The sequence below is a fragment of the Medicago sativa genome, chromosome 5 (genome assembly GCF_051527215.1).
Source record: "Medicago sativa cultivar Bolivia chromosome 5, Bolivia_mono, whole genome shotgun sequence".
Taxonomy (NCBI): domain Eukaryota; kingdom Viridiplantae; phylum Streptophyta; class Magnoliopsida; order Fabales; family Fabaceae; genus Medicago; species Medicago sativa.
The window spans coordinates 35336450-35355365 of NC_140753.1; the positions used below are offsets into that span (position 1 = coordinate 35336450).

Genomic DNA, 18916 nt, shown 5'->3' on the forward strand with positions numbered 1-18916 from the left:
CAGTTGATGCTTCCTGTGCTTTTCTTCTCTTCTTCCTCCTTTGACGTGTGTTGACGAGTCCTTCTTCCTTTCTTCTACTCCTAATAATTTCAAAACACATCAAATGTTGAACATAAAGAGTTGTTGGAAACTTGTCAAAGTTATGACACTTGCTGTTTGGTTTGTATCATGAAGGAAACTTAATTTCAAAATATATGTTGATTGGACTCTTGTTGGCACATGGAAATGAATGTTGTACACATGAATTCTTTTTCATTGTGGTTTCAAAACAAATCTCAAAAATTCCATTTATAGCAATTTTAATATTTTTACCTTTTTCTTATTTTAGAAAATTTCAGATATTTCCCTTCATGATACAAACTAAACAACAAGTATCATAGCTTTTGCAAGTTTGCAACAACTCTTTATGTTCTATATTTGATGGGTTTTGACATTATTGCCCTCATCTCACCTACTTTCATGCAATATGGTCCCTTTGTTTTCATTGTTCTTGACCCCACATATTGAAATGACACTTACACGCTTTCCTTCTCTCTCAAATCAATAAAATTTATAATGGCATTTTCGTCCGTTTAAGTTAGCCTTCATAAAGTTGCTATATAGTCTATTGTTTCTTTTATATGTGGTAAATGAAATAGATCAAAGGAAAAGAAAGTTCTAGCAAGCTAGGGTTTTGTTTTAAGAGATGGGCCATAGGAAGATTGAGTGGGAAGATTTAAATTAAGAAGATTCAAAACAAAACCACAAGGCAATTGACATTTTCAAAAAGAAGAACTGGATTGTTGAAGAAGACTCGCGAGCTTTCTATACTATGTGAAGCTCAAATTGGACTCATCATTTTCTTAAGCACAGGAAAACTGTCTCAGTATTGCTCTGATTCCACTAGGTATATATATTTACCCTTCATTTTGTTTTTTATTTTTCTCTTGGATCCCTAGAATTGTAAAGTTGTTTGATTTATGTGATGTAAACACATTTGTAGAGGAGAATCGCAGCTTACTTGTGTATCTACCTTTCAACATTTCATTTTATATTTTTCTCTTGGATATCTTGCTTTGTAAAATTATTTCAGATCAAGCACTAAAATATATTAGATTGCATACTAAAATATTTCAGATTGTGTTCCAAAATATTCTATATTGTGTTAAAAAATATTTTAGCATAACTTAAGGACTAAGAAAGCACTTTCTAGTAATAATTTTATTAATTATTTAATTTATCATTTCCAAATAATAAAATACATAAATATATTTTTTTCATTTAGTTCTTTTTTTTTCACTTAATTATGCACCTCCTTAGAGGTACACCCCCACTATATAAACACTACTAACGTGTGGGATCCGGCCGATGTGGGACTTCCACTTTTTTCAATTCACACTATACTATTTTACAAGTAAGCTGCGATTCTCCTCTACAAATTAGTTTACATCACACAAATCAAACAAATTTACAATTCTAGGGATCTAAGAGAAAATATAAAACAAAATTAAGGGTAAATACATATACCTAGTGGAATCAGAGCAATACTGAGAGAGCTTTCTGGTGCTTGACAAAATGATGATTCCAATTATAGCTTCACAAGCTCACGAGTGTTCTTCAACAATCCAATTCTTCTTTTTGAAAATGTCAATTGCCTTGTGGTGTTGTTTTGAATCTTCTGAATCTCAATCTTCCCACGTCCCATCTCCTAGGAACAAAACCCTATTTTTCTAGAACTTTCTTTTCCTTTGATCTATTTCATTTACCACATATATAAAGAAAGAAACAAACAAAAACGTATTGAGAATACACAAAGTTAAACAATAGACTATATATCAACTTTATGAAGGCTAACTTAAAAGACGAAAATGACATTCTAATTTTTCAAAATTTGAGTGAGAAGGAAAAGGTGTAAGTGTCATTTCAAGTTAATAATAAAATCAATATTATGCAGGTTCGAGGAAGATAATATGTAGGTTCATGAACAATGAAAACAAAGGGACCATATTGCATGAAAGTAGGTGAGATGAGGGCAATAATGTCAAAACCCGTCAAATTTTGAATAGAAAGAGTTGTTGCAAACCTTGATGCAAACTTTGATGGGAACATTTGATGGGATTTGACATTATTGCCCTCGTCTCACCTACTACCTCAAATTTGCTTTTAAGATTTCTCTTCTTACCTTCAGTAATTTTTCATATAAGTTTTTGTAAATACAGTTTATCTTTAGAGTCCGTCTCCATCTTCTTATTCTTCTTTTTCTTCTTAAAGTTTCTTCTTAATTAAGAAAGTCTACATGAACAATCAAAACGATTAATTTGTTAATTAAAACACCTACAATGAAAAACAATATGAAAAAAAACAGAGTGAGAGAACCATTCCAACTCCAACCCCAAAACTGATGAGGATTTGAATTATTTATTTCCAAAAACTTTTTTCGTAACTAATCAAAAGCTTCGTCATCTTTGGCGTTGGAGCAGGAATAGTTCTCTTCACTCTATTTTTTCTTTCTGTTTTTCATCATAGGAGTTTAAATTCACAAATTAAATGTTGTTATTTTTCTTGCACACATACTTGCTTAAGAAGATGATGAAGGTAAGGCTGGATTTTGAGAGATATATATAATTAGTTATATGTTTGTATCTCCCTTTCTAACATCAAACTTCTGCGAGAATTGAGGAAGAATATATTTTTAAGATCATTCTGCTTATATGAAAAAAGGGATTATGGTCTTAATACATTATTTATTCTGAACGGACATAAGATAGTAAAGGGACTAGACTCTTAAGACCATTCTTAATTCCCAAGAGACATTATATCTATAAGGGTATACGGTCTTCAGAACACTCTTAATTTCGAAGGGAAAAAAAATGAGATGAAGGGAAGAATTTTTTTTCAAGACAAGTCAAAATGGGAGAAAGAAGAAAAGGGTTAATTTCATGGACCAAAAAAAAAAAAAGGAGATGAAGGGAAGAATGTCTCGTCAACACAAGTCAAGGAAGCAGAGAAAAGAAAAAGATTCGAAGTTTCAGAATACCTTTCACAACTAATATATGAGAATCTTTGGGAACAAGTAATTCACATATTAGATCTAGTTCAAAAATATCTCAAATTCAGTCCCAAATATTTCATATTGAGTACAAAAATATACTATTGAGTTCCAAAATATATGTCTAATCACATATGAAATTATTAGATTGCATACCAAAATATATCAGGATGTGTTCCAAAATATTGTAACAAAATTTGGCAACTATGAAAAAACTTTCTAATGACTAAATTAATTATTTTATTCTTGTCAAAAAAAATTAATTATTTTATTTAAAATTTCAAAATAATAAAATATATATCAATATATATTTTTTGAATAATTTAAGGGTTAAATAAGTTTTTAACCCCTACAAAATCATGAGTTTTTAAGGTTAGTCCCTACGAAATTTTAATGGTAATTTTAGTCCTCCAAAATTTTTTAGTTTGTAAAAATAGTCTCTATTTTGAAAACATTTTACAAAAATTGGATAGTTTTAGTCCTCCAAAAAAGTCCCTATACAAATCAAATAGGGACTAAAAGTGAATAAAAAATTTCAGGGAGGGATTAAAAACATATTAAATCCATAATTTAATCTCGACAAATTTCCACTAAATTTATTATTAATTCTGAAAGGAACAAATTGGAACAATAAAAATAGAATTTGAGGTCTTTTAAAAAAAAATTTCTCAAATTTGTTTTGTTCTTTGAGCATATTTGAAAATGAGTGAAGACATATTCTGGTCACGGGGCCAAGTCATCGACAAAAAAAGACCAATTTTTGTTTTATTTTTTTCTTCAAAATGTGGGTCAAATTTATCCCTTAAAATATATACACAAGTTAGCGTAGTAAAAAGATAGGTTAGCCGGGCATGGTAGTGCCCTTCCTACCGCTAGTTTGTTATAAAAGATGTGCTCCCAATTTACTCGGTAACTCGGGATTTTTTTTTTCATTGTCCAGAAATTTTGGTTCATCAAATATTATTGCTTATGTGACTCATGGAATTTTTCAAAATAAATCATGGGGATGCTTCGGTCATGATAAATAAATTCATATGATATATTAATAAATTAATAACAATAATTCATCAACTTATTAATACAAAGTAAATAAAAATGTTAACATGTGATTGGAATAAAAATTTAGATTGATTATCATATTGGTCGCAATCTATTATGAAACCAATTTGTGTTAAAGATACTCAATCTTATAGGTGAGTCTAGGAATTCTGCCTCAAAATTCCAAGGACCGACCTCAGTGCCACATTCGTATAGGTGAGTCTATCAAAGGTACTCCTATAACTATGGACCCCACTTATCCTATAGTATAGATCTCATTAAGAGTTTCTATTACCTCATCCTTCTTCTGCTGTAGGATCATGATTTATTAATCCTTATCGTATCATGTTCTATCACTTCATGACTTGTTATTACCCATTGAACCTAAGTCTTGGGATCTCCAATCATGTAGGTCGGGTTACCATCACTCAACGAGCTATATGTATTAGTCCCAGCCTACTGGATGTATCTTGGACTTTCTCTCTATTTAGTCCTTTCGTCAAAGGATCCTCTAAGTTTTCATTAATATGTGCAAAATTAACTCTAACCGCTCCATCAGAGATACTCTCTCTAATCGTGTTGTGTTTCTGATTTATATGTTGCCTCTTTCCATTATAATAACGATTCTTAATCTTTGCAATAGTCGCGGTACTATCACAATGAACTAACACAGCTGGTAACAATTTCTGCCATAAAGGGATCTCAGCTAGCAAGTATCTTATCCAACTTGTTTCTTCACTAGCAGTAACTAGTGTAACGCCCTATTTCTATTAAAGTGATAAAACATGTGAATATAACAAATATTTAAGAAATAGACGCTACGTCTCATCTAAACAACAACCAACATGCATATATAATAATATCTCAACTGTCACAGCGGAATATAATTCATACATCTCCAAAAATATATATGCCATGGTCAAATAACGTCAACATAAAATTCTCCAAATCTCAACAATGAGTACATCTCCAAAATAAAATATTCAGACAAAACTAGGACACCGACTCAACCTAATCAGAGCCCTAGACTACAACGCCAAGTGATAACGGAGGCTAGCTCCCTCTATCCAAACATCCAGCAAGCAACTCACCAAGCGACTAATCCTGCACAGCGTCTACCCATCCATACAGACAGGTAGGGGGTCGAAACCACTGGGGGTAAGCATTACATTAATCATAATCAACATATGAAAACATAAGCATTCAAGGATTTAAGCATATCACATAAACATAAACATCCCTCCCAGAATACTAGCAACATATGATTATTACCCCCCATTACTTGCATCTCAAGCTATCACATTATCACCATAGCATAACATGCATATTCAATATCTAAACAAGTCATCGACATAAGCTCGTCATTTGTCAACATCAATCAATGAAAATAATACTCACCTCATTACTCATCTAGCATGCTTAACTCAACAAGTACAATCCATCATTTCAAAGTTATAAGCAAGCAATCATCATCATCAAAGAAAATCACCACATAAAAATCTCACCTCATCATTATTACTAAAATAATTATCATCAATTGATTCACCAAGTGTATAAGCACAAATAGGCAAGACATGCAATTAGAGAATAGATCATTTATTCACAACCATCAACAAAATCCACTAATGCACATATACACCAATCCATATAATCACAACATTCTCCAAATTTCACCAATATACAATTCACCAAGTCACATATTCAAATATGACACGACTCATCGACTAATCAAATGCATGCAATGTTCTAGACTCTTCTAGATGCATGTGGTACCAAACTCCTCCAAGGTCGTCACCTTATGATGCAACAAAAACATCATTATCAACGGCTATAATCAACGGCAAAATGGATACAAGTATCCGGTCAACGGCAATATGGATATAACATCCGACACGACATATGATGCATGAACATATGACTCAATCCATAATGCATATGTTCACAACAATTCAACGGCTATAATCAACGACTATATGTATATACACGCATTCATCACCAATCACATCGAAACTAGCATGTATAAACTCACCACCAACAATCAACGTCATTTTCATATAATGATTCAATAACATAATTCATCATCATGATTTAGCATATATGCATTCACCAATAATATCACCATCAATTAACATATATGCAAGTAATCAATGTAACACCCTATTTCTAATAAGCGGTAAAACGCGCGAATATACAAATATATTCTAGAAATAGATGCTACGTCTTCGAATTCAAACATACATGCATAAAGATCATGTTACATAACATAGCAGCGGAACATACATATAATTCATAAACATCTTCAAATCTCAACATAATACAAATATATTCTCCAAATCTCAATTAACAAGTACCATCTCAACTCCAAAATACATAGTCAAATAAAACAACGTGCAAGAACTACCCTAGATCAGAGCCCTAATCTAGACACTTGCATATAAAGAGGAACTCCACTCCTCGGCATCATCAACCAAACAAACTAAGCATCCTGCACTCCAGTTACCCGTCCATACAGAAAGGTTGGTGGTAAACCACTGAGGGTTAGCATTACATCATCATAATCCTAATAAGTTTAACAAGAACATTGGAAATGAAAGATATATTCAAGAATGATGAATAACAAATTATACATGTACTCATAAGTAATCACAACATTCCTATCACTCCAAAGCAATGATATCATCATTCCAAGTTCACAACAACAAGTATATCATACACATATCAACATTCCACCATGTCAATTATCAATTAACAAATTCAATCATCATGTATAACTCAAATACATTTAAATTCACCAACAATGTATGCAATGGCTCTAGACTCGTCTAGATGCATGTGGTACCAAATCACCTCAAGGTCGTCACCTCCGATGCAACAAAAACATCGTAATCACCTCAATTGGATATAAAATCCACCACCATCAGTCATGAATGCATGAACATATGACTCAACTACAATGCATATGTTCACACAAACAATTCACCTCAACATCACCAATACTTGTATATATGCAATTAACAACAATTCACCACCACATAACATATATACAATTGCCAACAACATCCACAACACAAGCAACATATAGTTGTCACACAAATATACACCACCAATCATCTTCATATAAGTTATATCAAATATCCATAAAGGATTCACAAGACAATTGGCTCTTAAAACCATTTCCCGCAAAGCACGTCTCTTAAGATCACAACATTAGAAATACTTGAGCATATAGGTCAAAACCAAGCAAACAAGCTCAATTGCCTATGCCATGTATTCTCACAAGTCACATATGCGTGCAGTAGAGATTACATATGCATTTCATCGGCCAAATACGACAAATTCAATAAAAACTCAAAGTTCGTCTCACTTTATCGATTTTTCACAAAACCCCTATTTTCAAAGCAAAACAAGTTCAAGCTTGATGAAACCAATCACAACCATTTTTAGAAATCATATAAACAATATACAACTTTAATCCCACCTCAAATTCCGGAGAAAAACAAGTTTTCGGAAAAAAATCGACGTTTGGACCGTTTTTCTAAAAGTTAGACGAATTTCACAAATTCAAGTCTAAACCAATTCAAATCAAGTTCCAGTAGGATCAAAGGTATAAACAGAGGTTAATTAAGTCTAAAGAAACATTTTAGAAGTATCGGATTGGTCCCCAAGCGCACAAAACAATGATTCAAAAGTGGCTGAACTGGGGCTAGCACGCTTAAGCGTCCTCTGCACGCTTAAGCGTCCTAGTTCCAGTAACTCCTGGAACAACACGCTTTTGGGATGCTTCTGGCACGCTGGTGGGCCGCTTAAGTGGCCTAGCCTTGTTGAATCGAAACATGTAATAGTTCCTAGGAAATCTAACAAGCATATCTACGACTTCAATGGTTGATTTTAGAGTTTTCAAAAACGGCCGAAATGGGGGTTAAGTGAATTTCCTTGTTAATTTATGGATTTCACTCGTTTTTGACCCTTTTTCTTTCACTATAAAGGGCATAAGGTGGCCTAGCCTTATTGAATCGAAGCATGTAACAGTTCCTAGGAAATCTAACAAGAATATCTACGACTTCCATGGTTGATTTTAGAGTTTTCAAAAACGGCTGAAATGGGGGTTAAGTGAATTTCCTTGTTAATTTACGGATTTCACTCGTTTTTGACCATTTTTCTTTCACTAAAAAGGGCATAAAGTGTCCTAGCCTTATTGAATCGAAGCATGTAACAGTACCTAGGAAATCTAACAAGAATATCTACGACTTCCATGTTTGATTTTAGGGTTTTCAAAAACGGCCGAAATGGGGGTTAAGTGAATTTCCTTGTTAATTTACGGATTTCATTCGTTTTTGACACTTTTTCTTTCACTAAAAAGGGCATAAAGTTGCCTAGCCTTATTGAATCGAAACATGTAATTGTTCATAGGAAATCTAACTAGAATATCTATGACTTCCATGGTTTAATTTAAAATTTTCAAAAACGGCCGAAATGGGGGTTAAGTGAATTTCCTTGTTAATTTTCGGATTTCACTCGTTTTTGACCCTTTTTCTTTCACTAAAAAGGGCATAAAGTGGCCTAGCCTTATTGAATCGAAACATGTAATAGTTCTTAGGAAATCTAACTAGAATATCTATCAATTCCATGGTTTATTTTAAAATTTTCTAAAACGGCCGAAATGGGGGTTAAGTGAATTTCCTTGTTAATTTACGGATTTGACTCGTTTTTGACCCTTTTTCTTTCACTAAAAAGGGCATAAAGTGGCCTAGCCTTATTGAATCCAAACATGTAACAGTTCCTAGGAAATCTAACAAGAATATCAACGACTTCCATTGTTGATTTTAGAGTTTTCAAAAACGGCCGAAAAGGGGGTTAAGTGAATTCCATTGTTAATTTATGGATTTCACTTGTTTTTGACCCTTTTTCTTTCACTAAAAAGGACATAAAGCGGCCTAGCCTTATTGAATCGAAACATGTAATAGTTCTTAGGAAATCTAACTAGAATATCTATGACTTCCATGGTTTATTTTAAAATTTTAAAAAACGGCTGAAATGGGGGTTAAGTGAATTTCCTTGTTAATTTACAGATTTCACTCGTTTTTGACCCTTTATCTTTCACTTAAAAGGGCATAAAGTGGCCTAGCCTTATTGAATCAAAGCATGTAATAGTTCCTAGGAAATCTAACAAGCATATCTACGACTTTCATGGTTGATTTTAGAGTTCTCAAAAACGGCCGAAATGGGGGTTAAGTGAATTTCCTTGTTAATTTACGGATTTCACTCGTTTTTGATACTTTTTCTTTCACTAAAAAGGGCATAAAGTGGCCTAGCCTTATTGAATCGAAACATGTAATAGTTCTTAGGAAATCTATCTAGAATGACTTCCATGGTTGATTTTAGAGTTCTCAAAAACGGCCGAAATGGGGGTTAAGTCAATTGCCTTGTGGTGTTGTTTTGAATCTTCTTAATCTCAATCTTCCCATGTCCCATCTCCTAGGAACAAAACCCTATCTTGCTAGAACTTTCTTTTCCTTTGATCTATTTCATTTACCACATATATAAGGAAAGAAACAAACAAAAACTTATTTAGAATACACAAAGTTAAACAATAGAATATATATCAACTTTATGAAGGCTAACTCAAAAGACAAAAAAGACATTCTAATTTTTCCTGATTTGAGTGAGAAGGAAAGGGTGTAAGTGTCATTTCAAGTTAATAATAAATTAAATATTATGCAGGTCCGAGGAATATGATATGTAGGTTCATGAACAATGAAAACAAAGGGACCATATTGCATGAAAGTAGGTGAGATAAGGGCAATAATGTCAAAACCCGTCAAATTTTGAATAGAAAGAGTTGTTGCAAACTTTGATGGGAACATTTGATGTGTTTTGACATTATTGCCCTCGTCTCACATACTACCATACAATATGGATTTTAATAAAAATTTAGATTGATTATCATATTGGTCGCAATCTATTATGAAACCAATTTGTGTTAAAGGTACTCAATCTTACACCAAGTTAAGATATTACTGAATCTAGTATTGCTTTTAAGATTTCTCTTCTTACATTCAGTAATTTTTCATATAAGTTTTTGTAAGAGACATTATATCTATAAGGTATACTATAACACCCATACTAGACGTATCTAGAATGTCTAGCACGTGCGTTAAATTTAGTATTGGATACATTAAAAATTTACAACAATACAGCTACGAATGAATATAAATACAATCAAATGTGTTCATACATAATGATACAACTCAACTTTTCTAAAGTATAATCAATGCATCCTTGCATAACCATCTCATCATGCAGCGGGTACGAACGAACACTTGACGCATCATCCATTCGTCTACTAGCTTGCTAAACCAACCTGTTTATCTTAAACAAATAAGGATTGGGATGAGACATAATGTCTCAGTGAGTTCCCCTAAATCCTAGGCTATAGGCAACCTCAGGGGAAACCTACGGTCACCACGTGTCTAAAATACAACCTGCCGGTTGATTATACGTGTGTGGGGATTTGCATACTTAGACGGTCGTGCATACTAGGGCCGTCATAGTCTTATCTTACCTTGTTATAAGCTTCTCTTCCTATACGTGTCATGGCGGTCAAGGGAAATCTAGAACCGCAATGCCTAGAATACGCTCTACGTATCAAGGCCTAAACATACTATAATCATGACACAATTCTAAACCGGACGGTTAGGGGAAACCTAAGACCGTCATCGGCATATCTTTCTCTATTTGCTCTAATGCATAATACGATGTTTCTAACAACGTATCTTATCTTGCTATCATACTAGTTTTGACGATCTACGTCTATGTTCTACTATTCTTGACGATCTACGTCAAGGCTCTATGACATAACATAAATATATCTAATAAATATGCACAGTCAGATTCATTCAAGAAGTTAGCGTTTAACATTCAACATTATCTGAGTTCATTTTATGGAAAGCCCCGAGTGGAGTAACCCCGAGCGCAATCCCTATCTATCCGATGGAAACCTATCTAAGGTATAACCAACGGCACTCCTGCAGTGACGTGCGGGATCCTTACGGCTAACCCCGTTTCACCTAATGGAAACCCCTTGCACCAACCTAGTGTGGACACAAGAGACACGACCACTACCTCTTACTTACTAAGTGACATGCGGGTTCCTTACGGCTAACCCCGTTCCACCTAATGGAAACCCCTTGAGCCAACCTAAAGTGGTCTCAAGAGACATGGCACCTTTAACTTAATGTCTTGGTCTATAAATGCATGAGTACTAAATCTATACACTATATTTCTTTTACCTCGGATGCCTATACGATCCGACTAGAGGTAAACTATATGCTTGCTTAGCTTGCTATGTGAAGAGATGTCTAATCAATTCACGTCTTGCCATACTCGTATGGCTCCCTAGTTTCTATACGAAGAGAATACTCTATACCACTTCGTATCTAATCAAGCATACTACTCATGCCTAGCATTCTATTCCTTACTAACTATTCTAGTTCTTGACAAGCTATGTCAAGGCTCTACGTTCATGCCCTTACTTGATTCATCATTACCCGAGTAATATCGGCTTATTCTCTCTTGATTCACTCTTGCCATACTTGTTAAGATTGCCATGATTTTCATTTCAAGAATCATTTGATGTTATGTGCATTTCCTAGATGTTGTTTTGGAGTTATAAAGTTATAAAACGTTGAAAGAAAAGCTTCGGAATGCACCACGGTCCCTGAACTGGGCCAACAGGCCAAAGCAAGTTGGCCAAGTCCAGAGAGCTGCGCTAATAGCTTAGCTGGGGCGTGGCTCATCCTGTCAATTTCGCTATTAGCGTAGATTTCGCTAATAGCGTGGTTCATCCTGAAGAATTTCGCTATTAGCGTAGATTTCGCTAATAGCGTAGTTCTTCGGGTCTGAGGTACAAAATTTCCAGTTTTTGACCCAAAACTCATCCTAAGGGTTCCTGCAATGCACCAAAACATCCAGCAACATATATATACATTTCTAAACATCTTTCATGGCAAACTAACAAGTAATCAACAAGAATTTATCAAAAGTACATTAAGGTTCTAAACCTCTCATAAACATAATTCACTACTTTCTAGCATGAATTTACACAACCAAGTGAAGGTAAACTATCTATGGAACTCACCTAACATGTTCCTTGCAATTTCTCAAGCATCTAGCATCAAACCCTAGCTTTTGATCCTTAGCCCTTTTGACCAAACCATGCCTCAATCCTTTCCCTTGTGTGTTTCTTGCTTGCTAAGCTGCCTTAATCCATGCATGATCATGATTTGGAAGAAGTTTGGATGGATTGGAGAAGGAAGGAGGGCGAAATTCTAGAGAGAAGGAGGAGGGAAAGGTTTTCCAAAACCTAGAGAGAGAAGTGAAATGGGAAAAATGAATATTTTGGCCCCAAAAACACTTATATACTCCCTTGCGCGAGTTTACTTAAATGCCCTTCGTCTCAGCCGTGTTTGCCTGACTCTGATACATAACTCATGCTTGACTGATATTACTCATTAATATCTTTCGTCGTACTTAACTTTATTCATCATGATCACTTTCTATGAATCTTAGTCCTCTGATACATTTAGCAGATGAAATTTCCATTAGCTAACGAGCGGGATATTACACTCTACCCCCCTTAAAAAAAATTTCGTCCTCGAAATTTAGAATCATCTACCAATCATTGCAGCAAAAGTCTGCTTCCTTTGGTTTCTGCTATACAATATCTGATTAAACCACTCTAGGGAGTTGAAGAATACTTTTCTCAACAAAGCATGTAATTCTTCCTCTTCTTAATCCGCATGACGAATACGATCTCTTCTATCTTAATATCTACCTCAAATCACAGAACTATCTGAGAACATAGTGATTAAAACTAACTGATGTTATGCGAATTGCTTGTCTCAGATCTATTCCTTCTCTGTGTAGCATGAACTCTACATCTACGTAACTTTTCTATATCTGAATCACTCAGGATTTGCCTTTAAACTGGAGTTCTACTGATATCCAGGTTTGCCCTGCAGTGCTTACGTGTATCTAACACATCTTCCATGTATACATCTTATCATGCATACATAATCTTTCTTGCCGCACTTTGTGACTTTTGCCTCTTACTTTGTTACTCATCTTGATGATTCGGAAAATCTATCATCTCTTTTCGGAGTCTTAAGAAATCTTTCTATCTTTCATAACCTCCTTGTACTGCAATTCATGGGTAACTTGTTCTAGCTTGGCATGAAGAAGTGAAATCAACTACACTGATTCATCTGACAATCTATTAACCTGTCTGGCGGTTCACATGCTCTTGAAACTTTCTACTAAGTCCATTTGCACTTGCATTGAACACTCCAAGCACAAATCTGTGCATCCCGTATGACATTAGTATCACATGGGCATTGTCATTCATAAAACTTTACCCTCTATAGTTTCTGCATACTTTCTAACGCCACTGCTTGTTAGTTAATAACGATACTCATTCTAGCTTTTGTTTCTAAGAGTTTCTAAACTTTGGTACATAGGTTCTTGGAACGAATTGACACATGACTAGAAAATATCATTTTAAAATCAAGTCTATACTAGTACTGCAGAACCATAGGACGAGTCTCTATATCTGAAAAGGTTTTATGACTCTCCTTCACACTTGTCTCTAACAAGTTAGTCCTGAAGTCTGTACGTCTTAAGTGAGCTTACTCGCTTAGGGCGTATCTCATAAGTTTCAACAATGTGAAGTTTCATATTTTTAAAATAAATATCGTTCCCAAGTTCCTTAATACCTATCTTAACTTTAAAAGTTATAAAATCATGGCTTGACGCCATTCTAGAAAGTATCGTTATCATTTAACAAGTATGGTATAAAATGATATGTGCTTCTCTGTGCATATCTCATGAATCGTATCCTTTTATCACATTACATATTCTTTCTGACTAACCAACAACTCTTCTACGCATTCGACATCACCATAAAGGCAACCCGATTAATTCCTCTGTGTTAACTCTAGTCTTTCGCATCTTACCTGAGTGAAGATACTTCCTTTAAACTTTCATTTTAATCATTACTGGCTGCATAAGCATCTATACTTACTTAACATAACTAGAACTCCTCGCTTTCCACATAATATTTCTCACTGAAATGGTATTTCTATCTCGAACATTTTTCACAAAGATTCTTACTACAAAATTCCATGTTCCATGGCTACTGTTCGCAACTTAAGTAATTAACTTTCGTTGCGCTACTCTGATTCCCACCGGTTGGCTTCAACCAATACTCTGATCCGTTGAGACGAGGGACTTTATTCTTCTTCTATTATTACATTAATATCTGCCTGAACTCTGCTCGATACTTCTATGTTGCATGCTACTCTGCAATCGTTCTACTCTTTGCTGGTAAGATTGAATCACAAGGAAACTTACCCCTGGACATATCAATGTCTTACTTAACTCAAGGAGCACATCTTTGCAATTACATAACTACTATTCCATGAAACGCTCTTACAACGTCCCATGGTAAACTCATCTTGCACTCGGACATACTTTCTTATGCATCTAACATTGTAGCTTCGTATCTTGCATACTATGTTTTGCTTAATCCTTCCTGTGCTTGCTCGTTAATTTTTCTTTCTAAGAAAATTTCGTAAATTAGCACACGGGTCATTGACGTTGATGATTTACAACTATATATAAAACATATACTGAATCTAGGTCCCAGTTGTTACTCTAAAATCCCAGGACGAGTTGATAACACGTATGTGTCATCAAATCTTAGTCCTAGTGAGTTTAGCCCAAACTATGCGAGTCGTAACAAACCGGTACCTACAAAATTTCATTTTGAATTTCAAAAATGTCAACTTCAATCACCCATATGCGTATGTCTTTCTAAAATCATGTAAACTTTACAACTTAGCATCCTAACGAGCCTTCGCAAGTTCATCAAGCAAAACATAGATTCGAGGGGTACTCATAACTTCGCGAAATCCAACATCCTTGTGATTTCGTATGACTTTGCACCACTTTAACCCCTTACTTCATGCCTTCACATCTGTGACTTCCATTCTAGATACTGGTGCCTCTAAACTCTTGATCCAAACTCATTCTCATTTCTTGACACATTAACTTCCAAAGTCACGTTAAACCGAATCGATCTTCGTTGATGGTTGCCCATGCTTTTTTCCCTTTTTGAAAACTTTAGGGGGGTGATATGCATTCGTCACTCAATATAAAAAAAACAATTTCTCATCGCATAAAAGATGGTGAAGACAACTCTCCAATAGTCACTGCATTCCCTAGAGACGAACTGAAAATTTCGCTCCGGGTTCTCTATTGATGAGTTTCTTCAGCTCAATTTTTCAAAACATACTTTGCATAAATATTTTTTTTTATTTCTCAAGTAAATCAATGCACATCAGTCATTCCCAACATCTAAAATATATTCCACTACATATGCATGGCAAGCATCAACCTAATTCGATACAATTCTCGGCACTTTAGAAACTAATGCTTCATTCCTGATAACATAAAACTTTCACTGAATCCTTTTCTACTACGAGTAGCTTACTCTCTGCGTTACCGCCTAACGTAGCTTCCCGAACACTAGAAGCTTGTTCACTTCGAACATTCAAGTCCATAATCTCAATAACATAACGCTAATCCTGAGAGTCCACTAATTCCGTCAACATACGTCGACTACTCTCTATCTTGTAGCCTCGTGCTTACTTTCCGGAATACAATTCCATTCTAACTACGACCCCTACTGAAGCTGCAGGTCCTGCTAAGATATTTCTGTACTCTTCACTTACGGGTATACGAAGTATTATTAACAACTTACCCAACACTATCGGAACGACCCTTCTCAACATTGCCTTACATTCCCGGAGAATTCATACTTCTACTTGCTTAGTTCATCGGCCACCTACTGGCACGATTAACTTCTTACTAGTACTCATTCCGAGCTCTTACTTCTGAGTCCACACTTTCCGGTGCATCTTCATCACATACTTCATTCCTCCAGGGTCCTATTCAGCTCTCAGGCATCCATTCTAATCGTCGAATGCTAAATTGAGTTGATCAGGCTCAACTAACAACAACAACTAGAACATCTACCCGGAACCCAATGGTCCCACTACCTTTGTTGTAATTTAATGACCCAAGGCACGATCTGAATCGACCTGCTCTGATACCAAATGTAACACCCATACTAGACGTATCTAGAATGTCTAGCACGTGCGTTAAATTTAGTATTGGATACATTAAAAATTTACAACAATACAGCTACGAATGAATATAAATACAATCAAATGTGTTCATACATAATGATACAACTCAACTTTTCTAAAGTATAATCAATGCATCCTTGCATAACCATCTCATCATGCAGCGGGTACGAACGAACACTTGACGCATCATCCATTCGTCTACTAGCTTGCTAAACCAACCTGTTTATCTGAAACAAATAAGGATTGGGATGAGACATAATGTCTCAGTGAGTTCCCCTAAATCCTAGGCTATAGGCAACCTCAGGGGAAACCTACGGTCACCACGTGTCTAAAATACAACCTGCCGGTTGATTATACGTGTGTGGGGATTTGCATACTTAGACGGTCGTGCATACTAGGGCCGTCATAGTCTTATCTTACCTTGTTATAAGCTTCTCTTCCTATACGTGTCATGGCGGTCAAGGGAAATCTAGAACCGCAATGCCTAGAATACGCTCTACGTATCAAGGCCTAAACATACTATAATCATGACACAATTCTAAACCGGACGGTTAGGGGAAACCTAAGACCGTCATCGGCATATCTTTCTCTATTTGCTCTAATGCATAATACGATGTTTCTAACAACGTATCTTATCTTGCTATCATACTAGTTTTGACGATCTACGTCTATGTTCTACTATTCTTGACGATCTACGTCAAGGCTCTATGACATAACATAAATATATCTAATAAATATGCACAGTCAGATTCATTCAAGAAGTTAGCGTTTAACATTCAACATTATCTGAGTTCATTTTATGGAAAGCCCCGAGTGGAGTAACCCCGAGCGCAATCCCTATCTATCCGATGGAAACCTATCTAAGGTATAACCAACGGCACTCCTGCAGTGACGTGCGGGATCCTTACGGTTAACCCCGTTTCACCTAATGGAAACCCCTTGCACCAACCTAGTGTGGACACAAGAGACACGACCACTACCTCTTACTTACTAAGTGACATGTGGGTTCCTTACGGCTAACCCCGTTCCACCTAATGGAAACCCCTTGAGCCAACCTAAAGTGGTCTCAAGAGACATGGCACCTTTAACTTAATGTCTTGGTCTATAAATGCATGAGTACTAAATCTATACACTATATTTCTTTTACCTCGGATGCCTATACGATCCGACTAGAGGTAAACTATATGCTTGCTTAGCTTGCTATGTGAAGAGATGTCTAATCAATTCACGTCTTGCCATACTCGTATGGCTCCCTAGTTTCTATACGAAGAGAATACTCTATACCACTTCGTATCTAATCAAGCATACTACTCATGCCTAGCATTCTATTCCTTACTAACTATTCTAGTTCTTGACAAGCTATGTCAAGGCTCTACGTTCATGCCCTTACTTGATTCATCATTACCCGAGTAATATCGGCTTATTCTCTCTTGATTCACTCTTGTCATACTTGTTAAGATTGCCATGATTTTCATTTCAAGAATCATTTGATGTTATGTGCATTTCCTAGATGTTGTTTTGGAGTTATAAAGTTATAAAACGTTGAAAGAAAAGCTTCGGAATGCACCACGGTCCCTGAACTGGGCCAACAGGCCAAAGCAAGTTGGCCAAGTCCAGAGAGCTGCGCTAATAGCTCAGCTGGGGCGTGGCTCATCCTGTCAATTTCGCTATTAGCGTAGATTTCGCTAATAGCGTGGTTCATCCTGAAGAATTTCGCTATTAGCGTAGATTTCGCTAATAGCGTAGTTCTTCGGGTCTGAGGTACAAAATTTCCAGTTTTTGACCCAAAACTCATCCTAAGGGTTCCTGCAATGCACCAAAACATCCAGCAACATATATATACATTTCTAAACATCTTTCATGGCAAACTAACAAGTAACCAACAAGAATTTATCAAAAGTACATTAAGGTTCTAAACCTCTCATAAACATAATTCACTACTTTCTAGCATGAATTTACACAACCAAGTGAAGGTAAACTATCTATGGAACTCACCTAACATGTTCCTTGCAATTTCTCAAGCATCTAGCATCAAACCCTAGCTTTTGATCCTTAGCCCTTTTGACCAAACCATGCCTCAATCCTTTCCCTTGTGTGTTTCTTGCTTGCTAAGCTGCCTTAATCCATGCATGATCATGATTTGGAAGAAGTTTGGATGGATTGGAGAAGGAAGGAGGGCGAAATTCTAGAGAGAAGGAGGAGGGAAAGGTTTTCCAAAACCTAGAGAGAGAAGTGAAATGGGAAAAATGAATATTTTGGCCCCAAAAACACTTATATACTCCCTTGCGCGAGTTTACTTAAATGCCCTTCGTCTCAGCCGTGTTTGCCTGACTCTGATACATAACTCATGCTTGACTGATATTACTCATTAATATCTTTCGTCGTACTTAACTTTATTCATCATGATCACTTTCTATGAATCTTAGTCCTCTGATACATTTAGCAGATGAAATTTCCATTAGCTAACGAGCGGGATATTACATATACAGTCTTCAGAACACTCTTAATTTCGAAGGGAAAAAAAATGAGATGAAGGGAAGAAAACTTCTTCAAGAGAAGTTAAAAAGGGGGAAAGAAGAAAAGGGTTAATTTCATGGACCAAAAAAAAAAAAAGGAGATGAAGGGAAGAATGTCTCGTCAACAC

The 18916-nt window shown here is 35.6% G+C and overlaps 2 long non-coding RNA genes across 2 annotated transcripts; both read right to left on the minus strand.

Moving 5' to 3' along the window:
* Nucleotides 1-10215: 10215 nt before the first annotated feature.
* Nucleotides 10216-12506, minus strand: LOC146922020 (uncharacterized). The gene is made up of 2 exons (XR_015010820.1): nucleotides 12204-12506; nucleotides 10216-10435 (listed from the first exon to the last, which is right to left on the minus strand). It is a non-coding gene; the product is annotated as an uncharacterized LOC146922020 (long non-coding RNA).
* A 3773-nt stretch (nucleotides 12507-16279) lies between these two features.
* LOC146922021 (uncharacterized) lies at nucleotides 16280-18570 on the minus strand. Its single transcript, XR_015010821.1, has 2 exons — nucleotides 18268-18570; nucleotides 16280-16499 (listed from the first exon to the last, which is right to left on the minus strand). It is a non-coding gene; the product is annotated as an uncharacterized LOC146922021 (long non-coding RNA).
* Nucleotides 18571-18916: the final 346 nt, after the last annotated feature.